Source organism: Ischnura elegans, chromosome 12, assembly GCF_921293095.1.
Source record: "Ischnura elegans chromosome 12, ioIscEleg1.1, whole genome shotgun sequence".
NCBI lineage: Eukaryota > Metazoa > Arthropoda > Insecta > Odonata > Coenagrionidae > Ischnura > Ischnura elegans.
In genome coordinates, this window is record NC_060257.1 from 41,089,984 (window position 1) to 41,105,222 (window position 15,239).

The window sequence follows — 15,239 nt, forward strand, 5'->3', positions numbered from 1 at the left end:
CTCGAAAGGGCTCAACTTACACACAGTTATTCGAAATACAATAGACCATATTAATGGCGACTGGTGACCTTTAAGTGTAGAGTTCACTGACTCATCTCAGACGATGTATAACTCCTGACTACTCGTTTAGTATCTGGGTCCCTGTGACGTCACGTGTAGTGGCATCGCATGGGAACCAATCTGGCCTTTATCAAATGAGTTTAAAATTGACCATTAGCATTGGTCTAAACTGCGATTTCTAAAACCAAATAATTTGTATATTATGAATACTCTAATGTTGGGTAACGAATGGCAAATCAATGCCTTTCGTTTTCTTTGATGAAGGAAACAACCCTATTTTGCGATCAAGTGTGCATTCTTCAAACAATTTCGCACAGATAATATATTCGCGACTCTCTGAAACTAGAAATATTTTTATGGACGAATATTGACCTGCAGAAATCAGATATACTTCACACTAGTACTTGGGATATCGCGGCGCAGGCCATTCTCTCTGCCTAAAAGAGTAATTGTTCTAACGGAAGCTATTGAAATCGTAAGTATGATAAATCTGAATGCAAGTTTTGGACAGTTATAGTAGCCAATGGTATCTTATAAGTAATGCAGTAGGTATTTTCACCATATACAGTAGGAGTATTTGACGTATATTTTATGAACATTTTTACGAATTTATCTCCATATGAAACAAACTGCCTTAGGTAACAAACTTGTAATTTGAGAATATATAACAATCAGGTCTTTCGCAATTTACCAAATTATTTCGCTAGATTGATGGATACAGAGAGGCAACCAAGGTCATGGGGAGGAAGCGACTGTTGACCTCAGAAACTTTCCGCTATCCTTAACGTGAATATGTGGAGAATGTCGATGTTTTCGTATTTTTATTGATAAAATGAAATTCAGTCGAGTGGCAGATTTTGTTTCATCTGGATTGTATGGCAGGTATCATTCGCAGGTATTATTGAAAACAGGTCTAATTATTTGCTGCCAAAAATAAAAATTGACTCATTTAACCCACATAAACTGTATGAACAGCGTATATAATGCATGTGAAAGGGGAGGGAAAATAAATTGAAGTTTTGGTTTAGTAATTTTAAATAAGAACATTTCGTCATACGTTATATTTAAGACAATGATGAATAAAAATGAATATACGATAGTACTAGTAGATGGATCGAGATCACTACGACGGCTTTAAACGGCGGGCGATAGACATCTACGGCTCCAAAAATATCCTCATTTCGGAGGGGGGTCACTCTGCTACCCCTCGTGTTCACGCCCCTCTCCCTCCATGACTTATATTGGGTACAATATGAGCATTGAAGTTTTCAATGAAAAGTTTGTAACAGTTATCATGGACGAATGAGTTAATGAAATATGGAATTGAATAATCTTACTTTTGATCTTCAATTTCAAATTCAATGAATTGAATTGGGAGAATAATGACCGGATATAAAATGTCAATTATGATATAAGTTTCCGTTTGTGTTCTTTAAAATTTACGCTACCTTATTGAGAGTATCCCAGTACATAGATTAAACGGTCGGCAATGGTTACGTGTATATTTAATACGGAAGTTATACCTTTGGGAAACAGTGAGGTCACGTCGTCCGCTTGGTGCTAAATTATTTCCCTAAAAGCTTTTAAATTTGAGATACTGTCAAATGTTAAAGAGGGTCTATGGTATAACTTTTCTCAGGGTGCAACTTTATAGCGGAAAAGTGGGTGTAAAGGTAAGCATACCACTCGTGCTAGAATTCTTGGATTAAAATCACTCACAAGGAGTATCATGCAATCTAGTAATATTTGGGAAAAATTCAGTGCATATATATATATATATGGATCGCGCTAAGCATTTGGAAGGACCCCAAGGAAGGATTAGTTTTCATGCATTCCAGTCGGGCGCAGCGGACCTCGGCGAGCATGCGTAATTACGGTGCCTGAATTTCTACGTTAATACCTCTGGCCTTAGAACAACATTCCAACCCGAATATTACAGTTGAGGATTACATTTTCAATTTATTTTATTATGCGGAAATGAATTCCCCTAAATTATGATAAAATTTTCTGCTGTATCCATGGTATACTTTGTTTATGACAACCACTAAGGTTAACCGAGTCTTTATGAGCTCGGCGATTTTCGTTTGCTAAAGAATGAAAAGAAAAAATAATGAAATCAGACAAAATTTTGCGCAAACAATAAAATAAAGTGTAACAAAGTGTGTGAAATGTTAACAACGGCCTATGGTGGGTCTGCTACGAGTAAAACAAGAATTTACGAGAGGTATAAGCGTGTGTCCAAGATGGCCGTGAGGACGTTGAAGATGACGAACGCCACCAACATATCAACAACGGATGAAAATGTGGTAAAAGTGAAAGAAATGGTCATGAACTGGATAATATCTTGAAGTCGACATTATTATTGTGGACGAATGAATGAGTATTTTTATAACACTAAAATTCCGTTTTAAGTTGATGTATAAAATACTACATTTTAATTGGAAATAAAGGAATCAAATTTTGTAAGGTTCACTATTATATTAATATGAGCAATATAATAGTAAACCAGACAAAGTTTTATTCCGTTATTTCCAATATGGAGAGGTTTCACAAAGTAAAGCCTGAAATTATCAGCTATATTTTAAATTAAAACATACAAATTGCATTATTATTAAAGATAATGTGTATTATTATAAAAATTAGAGGTATTTTCTGAACACACCTCGCATTAAAGTGTCATTTTCTCCTCTCCTATTTTATAATGAAACAGATTTTTGCGCCCGTACTTGAAAATCCAGTATGGTTAAGAGATTATTTTCGCTGTGAGGTGAAGTGGTTGGATTGCAGCGACTCTTTTCACCCTTGCTCGTCTCGTTGCCGATTTTAAATATCATTCTGCTTATATCACGTTCTCTTTTAGCATCTTCCAAGTAACCTTGAAACGACCACTCAGCAAATGGCTGATCTCGTTTTGAAGTCGTAAAGTCAAGCATTTCTCTCCTTCCACATCACAATTTTCTCCACTGTTCATTTCTCTGCTTACTGGGCTCGTTCATAATTTTTTCAAATTTTCAATTTTGCTGGAGTTTGAACTTATTCAGCGACCCGCATTTTTGTCCGTTTTTTCATTCGTCGCCTACTTATCGAGCTATTCACGATCGATAATCGACAGGGAGATATAATATGTCATTCTTTCCTCGTGCTATTTAGAATAGCGACGGTCCCGAGATAGACTGTGGTCGTAGAATAATACAGAATCATCATAAAAGAATAATGATGTTGTTTTAATACCTTATTGGAAGAAAATAGTAAAATTTCAAGATGATTTGTTTTATTGTGGGAATACATACAACACCATAGAGAGAAAAGATTGCGACCTAAACCACTTAATGAACAGGATTGATGAAGCAATCACATCGATTATCGAAGACATTTATGACTAATGTTTGGACAGAAGTTGATAATCGTGTGGGCATTTGTCGAGCGACCAAGAGCGCTCATTTTGAAATTTATTTATTGTGTAAAAAAATATTATAGACTGAACTGTAAGTAATTCAATTTTAATTTCAACCATGTTTAAAACTGCACCATTTTTTTATGGTAACCCTGTATATCCTCTGTAGCTCCCATGGAATGCAGCGGGGTACCAACGGATTACCCTGGGTATTGTGATGGAAAAGCCTATTTCGATTAAAATCGAAAATCGAGTTTTGGTCACCAAAGACCGAGGAAATCGAGATCGAGCCATGATCTTCGAATTTCGATCCAAACTTGATTTCCAATTTCGATGTTGACCATTCCGTTTGATATCAGCAGCGTTACTACCAGCCAATCATTATTTCATCCGTTCCACGTGAAAGAATTTTTTCTAAGGCCGGTAAAATTGGAAAGGCACGCCCTCGTGCATTAAGAAAGCATCTCAGCAAGTTGATTTTTCTAAAAAGTTGTAGTGAAGCCCAATTGGTTCCAAGTGATGATAGCGAAACTTAAATTTACGTGGATTTTCCAGTTTAAATTTCTAAAATTCAAGCATGCATTCTAAGTAGATTTTTCTACTCCTCAAATGTCTATTTTGAGTTTTTCGAATGAGTAATACATTTTTTTGAAACTTTTATTTTAAAAGAACCGGAGATTTTTTTCAATAAATCGATCATTCGGTTCTTATTTCGATTTTCGTTGAGAAATCGAAATTTTCATCTCCGTTGAATATCCACTGCTCGAAAAATCGATTTCAAGCGACATTTTTCCGTCGTTACATTGGTATCGTTTGACGGAGCCCTTATATGACTCGAGTCAGGGTATCGACCCCGACCGTGTCAGTAACCCTTAAACACCCACGCGCCGGCCGATGAAGACATTGGTCTGGGAGGGGGATATTATCTTAGTGCTCTACGCCCACAGAACCCAAGGCTTCCCACATCTCTTCCTTGTTGGTCCAAAGCCGAGCATTGGCGAATTTCGACTTGAATTTTTCATATCACTCTAGATACCTCAATTTTTATTGAAACCATTTCATTTTGCCATAGCAATATGCGTGATTGAATGCAATTTCTTACAAGAGAGCCAAAGTTTTTCAGTGTTGATACAATGATACATATTAATATTTTAAAGAAATCCGAGATGACAGATATAGCAGTACGTTTACAATTTACTTAAATGTTTCTATAATTATTTCCTCAAGAGAGTTTCAAGCATTTTTGCATACTACACATAACCATATGTGTAAGTTCACTGTCTTTTAACTCTACCCGTAATACCCGTATTTATACATGGATGAAAAGAATCGTTGCGCGTTATGATCGAGGAAACTAGAGACCTTAAGGCAGCCTTAAAGGTACAAGCATATGTATCGAGACAGCCTTCCGTAAATTAATGCATATACAAGGTGAGTTCAATAAGTAATGCGCTGCATTTTTTTCACGGCCAGTTTTAGTTGAAAAACTTGGCATTTTTTGCGGAACATTTTCAAACATTCCCGCTACGTCTCGGTCTCGAATATTGAGAATCCAGATATATGAGATGCCAACTATCGGTCGAATTCGGAACTAGAGCTCCGAGGATACCAAGCAACAAGGTCAAGCAATTACCTCTGGATATCATGTTGGCAAATTATTCGCATTGTTGGAGATTTTCTGATTTCTCTTCTTATTTTGTTGGTGTTAAGTTATTATAACGTCTTACGTAATATTTTTTATACATGATTAAAACACAAATGGTAATTTCCACACAATTTAATTTAACACTTAACGACCGACCATGGTTTCGACACTTAGCGTCATTTTCAAGGTAACTAAATTGAAAACGTTGAAAATGACACAGAGTGTCGAAACAATTGTCGGTCGATAAGTGTTAAATATAATAGTGTAGAAATTACCATTTGTGTTTTAATCATGGATATAGAATTATTCCACAAAATTAGGCCTGAAACGATTTTATATTTTTTATACATTCATAATCATGTGTAATGCCTTTTAGTTGCTAACATTGCTACAATTCATCATTTACTGTGACGCTGGTTCGTTGGTTTAAGGCGTTTAAGGTAGCCAACGTGATATAGGACGTGACTTTTTATTTTCCATCCTGCTAAGAATAGTGACTTTTTGTCGGAGTCACGCATTTACGTTCATTAGGAACTAATCGCCGTGAGCTAGTAGCGAATACTTTAGCTTTTATTTATGACTCCCTGAATCTCTACTGCTATTTTTCGTTTCCCCTAGGTTTCGTAATACCTCCGCAAAACCAATAAAAATCTTCTTTGACATTTTCTACTCTATTTTTCGTAGTGGCTCCACTATTCATCTTATTACACCAATGTGATCATCACAGAGCACTATCCTCGATGCGTCAGCCATGTTGGCAAATGACGGTTCTAAAACAACGTACATTGATTAAGTTTCTTTCGGCGGAAAAGCAGGGTATCTCAGATATTCATAGGAGCTTGCAGTACGCCTACTGTGACCTGGCAGTAGACAAAATCACGATGAGTCCTTGGGAAACACGTGTTTCATCATCGCTGCTATGGGGATTATGAAGAAGTAATTGATGAAGTTATAAGACTTTGTCTCCGACATCGACCAGTGGAATGGTACTATTCAGGCATATATGCCTTCCACTCAAGTTAGCCTCAAGCAGTTGCATTGAATGGAATTACGTTGAAAAATATTGTTGTGTAGCTAAAAGATCGAGAAATAACATGGTATATGTGAATGCTGAATATAACAACCCCAATTTCAGAAAAAATGTGTTACATTACGTATTGAACTATCCTCGTATATATAGATAAAAATAGATTTGAAAAATTTGTGAACTGCTAAGAACAGTTGGGTCTTTAGTGTCTGAATGAGTCCCATTCAATTGACTGGGAAATTAATATCTTTTCCCGCCCGTTTCTTCCACGACACTATGGAAGACTATTTGTTTCAATTTTCTCCGAGATTTAATTTTAACTGGTTAAAATTAAATCTCGGAGAAAATAATTAAATTAAATAAATACGTTATAATAAAATAATAAAAAATAAATAAATACGTTAAGGCCAATAATTCTCTACCTTTAGCCTTTGTGATATTAATGGTAAGCATTAAAACATGATTAATTTATCTGGTCATCATAATTCCACCCGCTTCTGAGACTAATTAAGGAAGAACCCGAGCGGTGATTAACCCGTGATCACGTGATAAAAGTATTTTTTTTCTGCCTCCGAGTTTCAATATGGTAAGGGGTGAATCATGCTTTCACCCCACTCCCTAGCTGAAACAACTTGGTGGTGCGAGTTGGACCGAGTGCGTCTACTTATGGAGAGAGAGTTATTGGCCTCTTTGAAAGTCCTTCATTTTCTTGCTCTTTGGCATTGTATATTCACTCTCTATCCCTGAGATGGTTTTCTTCTGGCATCAAGAATATATTATAACCATTGAGTATGGTTGGATAATTAGCTTTTAGCATTCAACAAAAAATTCAAATAAATCGACAAAAATAAATAATAAAGTAATAATAGTGAGCGGGGAGAGGAAACTTATAGATGAGATGCGGAGGAGACAGAAGGTTTTATACGGAGCGAATACTGAGCGGGGAGAGGATGATTAAAACCATTTTAGAGGGAGGTATATTAGTTAAGTTGGGAATAGTTATCAACCCAATGCATTCACTTGATGTTTATTAAATAATCAAGTGTCTAATTTCAGATAATGGAATTTGCCGTATTTAGTGGCGCAGTGACAATTTTAAAAGGCAAGAAATAGTGGTTATAAAGTGATGAATGTCATTCAGTCCTGTGGATGTAGTATGACTCGTACCCCGCATGTTGGCAGCCATGGAGGAGATTACCTGAAGGGGTAGCCGAGCAGTTTTCACTACTAAATAGTATTTATATTCAAAATTTATCTCTAAATATACTCGATTACTCTAACAGTATTCAAATAGTATTCAAGGTAGCATATATAAATTAGGTCTATTTAATTGTGTACAAATCAAATCAGCAATAATTGAAATGGGATGGAAATGGTACTTATCTTGATATCGATTGGATAACATACACGTTGCGGGAGCCGTCATAGACGATATAAGAGATGCGTTGGGTTTTTGTTGGGTCGGGGCATAGTGTTTGTATGAACCAATACGATGCATTCAAATAGCTTGAGTCATCACACAGAGATTGACCATTAGGCATTGGTTTTAGAACAATTTCAATGAGTTGATCCCAATCGTAACCCAGTCATGTCAAAGTAAAGCATAGATAAACATCAAGTGAAAGCATTAAGTTGATAGACAATTTGGGTTCATAGAGAACTTTATAGTGAGCGGAGAGAGGAAACTTCTAGATGAGATACGGAAGAGACAAGAGGGTTTTGTACGGAGCGAATATTAAGCGGGGAGAGGATGATTAAAACCATTTCAGAAGGAGGTGTGTTAGTTAAGCGTGGAATAGTTAATAGGATTTATGGGTCCAATTTATGGAAACAGTCAACTTTTGCGGAGAGCTGTCGTGGAACAACATTTATAATGATCAACCAAGATATCGTATTGCCCACAAATTATATAATAACAGCGTACTACACAGCGTGTTTCAATTGTTACACAAATATCAACTGGTACCTGTTGATGATTGTGTAACAATTGAAACAGGTGTAGTACGCTGGTATAATAAAATTTGTGGGTAATACAAAAGTTTAGTTGATAATTTAGGAAACAGGCCTAGGTGGGAATTGAAGGAGGAAGTTCAATTTTGGAAGATGAACAGATGTAAACCTTTAGTAAGCTACAGAACACACTTATTTTTATTCATTTCTTTATTGATTGAAGTTTTGTAATCAGATTTTTCCCGAGAAATTGAGGTTTTTCTGATATTTTCGCTGTATTTTTGTGACGAAATATTTTATTACCACTACTATTTTAACTTTTCAAGCGGTGTGTTGAGAGTTTCGAATACCTAAAATTATCTTTTTTTTTTACAGATTACTATGATACACATTGCTGAGCTATGTTAAGAGCTCGATGAATGAACCACGGGTGATATCTATCCATGGTCATGTTGGCTCGATGAACTTACTAATTCGATGTTTTTAATGTTATGAACTTAAGCGTGAAAAATGAATCTTTGAAACATTTATTTTTCCTATCTATTTCTCCAAATTGTTAATAACTGTCCGAGCCATAGTGATAAGTTTAATATTTAAAATGTCTTTGAAAATACCTGAAAATATTTTATCTTACAAATATCTAAATCTCAATGTCAAGGTTTTCCTTGTAAAACTTATATTCACTTCCGTCTCCTTCCACGAACTAAATAACTAACTGATTTTTCGAAAACGGATTTAGTAATTGAAAATAATCGATACCTCCACTGTAGAAACGCTCAACAATCGCCCACCGAATCAAATCCCCTCATCTAGTAGCCCTTATTATAGTACTACATGAGTGGATTTGATTCGGTGGGGTATTGTTGAGCGATTGTGCAGTGGAAGCATCGTAATTAAATGTGTTGCATTATAATACTGTTATAAATTTGAAATTTATTAAATTATGCCTTTCAATAAAAGCTAGTGGATATAATTTGGATCAATTATATAGGACAAGTCATCAAAGGTGTACAAGAGAAAATCTGTAAATATGGAACGGTAATACGATGGGAGATTTAAATTGAGCAGCGTCAAACCAACCTTCAGATTGTAAACTTATGATGATAATGGCGATGATTTGGCTCCAGTTAATTATTTATGGATTAGCCATTCAAAACCATCTCAATCTTTTTCTGTTCTAAAATGCTGACATTTAAAAAAACCATGGCAAAGAAAATCACAAAAAATATTAATATCTCAGAGGTGTAAATCAAAAATAAATTAAGGTAAAAATAAGGATAAATAGAACTCAGGGTGCTTAATGGAGCTGTTTAAACCAAAATAAACATCTCATGATAAGATTGATTGCCAGTCATCAGCGAGGAACCGAGTGTCATTTGTCAAGCGGGCAGTTTTTTTTAAGGGTAATATTCCGAGTGGTAATATTTCATCTGTTGAGGACTCTTTATTCAATCAAACGGAAATGAAATGACTATACTCTGAAATTGTCATTAAAAGGCAAATAAAATGAATATTGGTTATGAATCTCTTTATTAAAGCCGAATTGCTGACTCTAATCTAATTACATATTGCCATATCGTCTTAGGAAATGGGAAACACAGTCTAAACCTTTATTTTGATACATTCTACAGTTGGTGTTAAAAAAAACTCCTTGATTTATATTCTATAAGGTAAGAATGGCTGAAAAAATTCCCATCAAAAGATATGAATAATTGAATCGTTGTCCTCATTTAATCTGTTTTCCCTTGTACATTTTGGTAGCTTTGATGCAAAATAATGCCTTAGATTTATTGCCTCAGATACTACGTTGATATTTTCCCATTGCTTAGTTTTAGGTGGAATCCTATCTTTTTGTATTCCTATTATGATAAAGGTAAAGAGGAAAAATATTTTCCAATAAAGTTAGTGCCAACACTTACGGCTCGCGGGAAAAGGAGTTTCCTTTCAGAAAGCCATTTTAAGGTTTACTTGACGACGAGGGAGATCAAAACACTACGCATGTGTCTTCTTATTTTCACCATGCAAATCCGAGACAGCAGTGGCGTAACTATGGGGGGGATGAGGGGATAGATCCCCCCCAAAGCCTCAGAGAAATAAAAAAATATTTAAAACTATTGTCTAGTTTTGACAATTAATAACTGCATCTACTCAAAGTTAAATTTTAAATGCCAAAATGATGTAAAATGTATTTCCAGGCATGCAATTTTTAAAAAAATTTCCCGGATCCGCCGTTTCCCGAGGGAGGGGGGGGCAGGCCCTCCCATCTCCCCCAAAGCATATTCCTAGTTGCGCCACTGGGAGACAGAATATCGGTGAACTTATAAATATTTCTCGGGTTTCTAGCCGAGTGAGAATTTTTTGGTCTAACGTTTCGACGGAACACTCTTCCATCGTCCTCAGAGAATTAATGTGCTGCAGGCCTGCCTTCCTGCGCTTATATAGCCGTTCAAACCGTGGGGCATTGTTGTCGCCTTCTGTCCGTTATCTTTTTGATTAACGGTTTCAATTCCGTGCTTATCGTGTACCCAGAATCGCTATTTACTTTATTCTTCTCCAGCCGGATCTCAATGGCTTCTTTAAGGAGACGATCCCAAAACAAAGGTGCCTTAGAGATCACTCGAGCCTCATCGAAAGATATTATATGATCTTCCGTTAGGCTGTGTTCAGCGAGGGCCGATTTCTCCGGATGGAACAGTCTTATACACCTCTTGTGCTCTTTAATTCGTGTCTCTATCGTGCGCCCAGTCTCTCCGATGTACACTTTCCCACACTGACATGGGATACGGTAAACTCCAGGTGTTCTGAGTCCCAAGTTGTCCTTCACACGCACTAAATCCCCACGAAGTTTTTGCGGTGGTTTGTGTATAGTAAAAAACAAACCAACCCGAAAAATATTTTAAACCCGAGAAATATTTATAAGAAATATTCGCCGAGAAAAAACAAGATCATATATCGGTGAACTGTTTGCGCCGAATGTAATTCTCGCAGGTCGAATCCTATTTTTCTTCAGAACGCTCATCAACGTATGCTTGCATTTCAAATGGCTTGCAGTGGGTATCATGTTGTATGTATTATTATGGGGGCAAAAGAACTTACTAACATAGTCTCATTCGCGGCGTTCCGTGCCCCCTCTCTCAGAGAAATAATCATGAAAGGCGTAACCGCAAAACGTGGGGAAACGACTTCGTCGTTGAGCTCTGAAAATTTTCAGGTGGAAATAAAGGGAACTCCCTGTTTTCGAAAATTTACCTCGATTGGCTACATCCCCACCACTTCACAAGCCTGGCCTATATTTGGAAGTAATTGAAGTTTTTCCCTTAAATTCGGTGATCGGCGGGTTGCGTTACCTAGGAGACCTCATTCTCCCGTTGGAGTCTCCAGATGAATCCGGCTCCAAACTTCTACTTACACGGGCTTTTGCAGAACCGTCGTTGAGTGTAGATAAATGAATGGCACGTCGCGTCAATCGTACATCTTACTACTATACAAATAACTTATTACATTCGAGGTAATTTGCATGAATCGCCATTAGAAAATTTTTCCCTGGACCGGGAATTGAACCACGGACCTTTGACTTTCCGCTGAACACTAAGCTATCCAGATTCTTTAATTCTTGAAAGCACAAATTCCCTTGCGTTTCCATCTTTGATGGAGCGAAAGGACCTAACATTAAGCACCGTTGAACCTCGGTAAAATTACCATGAGAATTAAAGACCGTGTATAGCGTAGTGCTCTGCGCAGTGGCCCGCAAAGCCAAAGGTCCGTGGTTCGATTCCGGGTCCAGGGGGATTTTTGCTCATGGCTAGTAATGTGAATTTAACCTCCACTCACGCGGCAGGCTGGAAATAAACCACATTAGATGTGATTTGAACAGTTATTGAGCCATAATTCTTTTAAAAAAACAGAAGAAACGAAGAATAACAGAATTTTTAAGCAATATAGTTAAAGAGGATGTCTCAAATGTAAAAATTATGCGTATCTGACCTATGTGAATTGCACTATTTGCGGAAAAACCTTCGGTTTCTGTTTTTTCTTGTCCGGAGAAAATATGGAAGACAATGTGAGACGTTTAAATTTCCTTCGTCGTCATTTACACGTAAGAATAAGGTGATATCAGAAAAGAAACAAATTTTTACAGATAATGGCGGCACAAACTTCATCGGTATATTCCCAGATAGTATCTATTTTCAGTAGCAGTGGACGTGATTTTATGTTATCCTCGCGGTGAGATTCACTCTCTTTGAATCACTCGATCATTATTTCCATCCCTCAGAATGATAGCTCCAGCGATAGGTTTTCAGGGACCGAAAGATTGATCGCTCGACCCATCATTTTCTGAAACACACTGTCATTCCCACCGTCCCTTATCCCATCGCTTATTAAGTCTCTTTCCGTATTTATATCTGTCATTCAATTAAAATCCAAGCGAAGCGTAATGATCGTAGTGAAAGCTTCGAACTTCGATTTTATTTTGGGATCCTTAATTGTTTTTCCGACGGTGGGTCAAGCTACTTAATGAGGTTTTTGACGTCGCAAGCCATATTTCTGGACGTCTTCGGGAGCAAAGATTGAGTTCTTGAGAGTCCTTGCATTCCCGAGTCGGCGCAGATGTTTCCCGGAATGCGATACGGCTCAGCATCATCTCCCGCTTTGTTCCACTCGCCTTGGAGTGCCCTTGAAGTCCTCCAGGCCGTGGGTCCTTGATTGATCAGACTCGATAACGCTTCATACTTCCCTCCACCGATGCAGCTTCGGCTGAGGGGAAGTATGGTATATATGGTGGGGGATGCGGAGGGGAAGCCGTATCGCGTGCAGCGGACGAAGCCTACCCACCACCTCGTTAGTGCGTGCGCCTTCGTCGGCGTCACTTGTTTTTTTATTGTTTCCTTTTTCTCTCACGGCGATCGTGGCGACGCTTCCGTCTGCTAACGGTTATTCTCGCACCCTCTGCCGGTGCCGCTGGACACTGACCTTGCATCCGACGATATTTCATTGCACCTAGTGCAAGATGATCGATATAATCCTTTACGATGAACGGTTTCCTTCGGTGCTAGTCATGAGAAGGACGCTGAGACCTTAATTTCCATCCAGCGTCAGTGGCGGATACATATGGGGGGCGCAGGGGGCGCGCGCCCCCTCCCTACGGGTCCGCCCGTATTGCCGGACATTGCAAAACCACAATTGTAACTTTTTTATATCATAATATGGCATTGTCTTTTACATGTGTGTAATCACTTTCAATAAAATTTTCTTATACTCTGCCCCAGTGACTTGATCATTTTTTATTACGATAAAAGTAAAGACAACTCAAGATATATATTGCGCCCTTGAGTTTTTTTCATTATCCGCTACTGTCTAGCGTATGATACTGTTCAAACCTGTCCGCGTATTTAGGGTGGTGGTGTGAAATGAAAACGTATTCAGTTTATAATTATCGCAATTAGATGCATTTCATGGCAAAATTTCCTCGTAATTTGCCGCATGAGATGAAAATGGTAATGAAACGATAAAAACGCTGTTTTGTAACGAGCGATATATTCCGTATCACCGTAGAGAAAACTATGCTTAAAAATTTTCAACTTACGGAAGGAAGTATGAGGATTATTGGTATTACTTTATCAGAGGTGCAGAAAAAACGCGTTATGAAAGGGGTTAAACTTTTATAAGGAAAGGGGTTGGTTTAATTTTATTGCAATTATTAAACAAGGTATTTAATATGTAGTTTCTAATAAAGCTATCCAGCACGGTGAGATTTTCGTGGCTACAATCTTTTATCGATAGGTGGATTTCATTATCAAGATATATTCGACTAATTCATGCGATCGAATTTTTAATTGATTTTTTATGTTTTTCCTAAAGATTTCAGTCTGTGAAACCCATATGCCTTAAATAAATACTTTTTAAAAATCGAAAGCTCTCCATAATGAGGTTAGGTGTGTTTATTTAACAGTAAGTACGAGCTTTGAAATTTTAGGTAGAAGATATTGGATAAAATCTGTCTAAATAAGATTATGATTTTGAATTTATTTTACAAGAAGTAATATTTCATTTTCTTATATTGTGCAACCACTGCTTAATTGTGACGTTATCAATTCATTCCTTTCTCCTGAGATCCGTTTACAGTAATGTTTCTTGGAGAAACTTAAAATGAACCGGAAAAATTTATGGCTTATTCCTTCAGTCACAATGTAAATCTGGTATTATTCGCGAAATCTATTTTAGAGGATTTGCATTAATTATTATGCTTTGCGATATAGAAAACTGTCTTCCTTGCTTCAGTTTTATTTGTAAGAAACGTAAGTTACGCCATTTTAAGTTTCTGGGAACCCGCAGACTTTTTTTTTTTTTAAGTTTTCAACTCCAAAGTCACGCGAAGTTGAGTTATGTTAAGTTGTTGTGAGCTTGGCTTTATATCTTTCAGTTATTTTCTGAGTAAAATCCTTATGAAAATAGACAGCTCTAAGGGTCGATTAAGTTTAATTTAGAGTAACAAATGAATCGGATCTTTCAATGACTTTTAGAGGACTTACATTGATTATTATGCTTTGCGATAGAGAAAACTATCTTCTTGCCACAGGTTTATTTTTATGATGTTTTTTTTATTTTTAAATTTTTTTTGATGATTAAATAAGATAAATAATAATAAGATTAATTTTTTAAAGATGTTTATATTAAGCGGGAGTAAAATGAAATATAAAACCTCGTGACCAGATTCCAATTAATTACTTTTAGATTAATATTTTTTTGCCGCGCGACCTTGTCAATGTAGTATTCGACTCCAATGATCACTCAGAATAATATTTATCTTTATCACTTATGCTCACGCTCTTCGAATGTTAACGCTTTCAGTGTCCAGAAAGTGAATGTTTACCAACGCATTAAGTATTCTTGCCAAACAATTTTGGGTTTCCATCTTACAAGGAAAGTCCCTCAAGTGTTACTACCAGATATCGTTAAAATTTTGATAGGTGATAGGAAATGGGTACCCATGAGGTGTAGTTTTTTTTCAGCCGCCAAGGCTGAATACTTTTCTAGATATAAGCGACGGTAATTAACAGGAAAACTCGTACATATTAAGCAACCAGCAGTGAAATAATAGCCTCTTTTTCTCCGTTCCTAGGACGACGAGAACTGACGGTGTATTGTTGTGCTTTGGGTTGAAA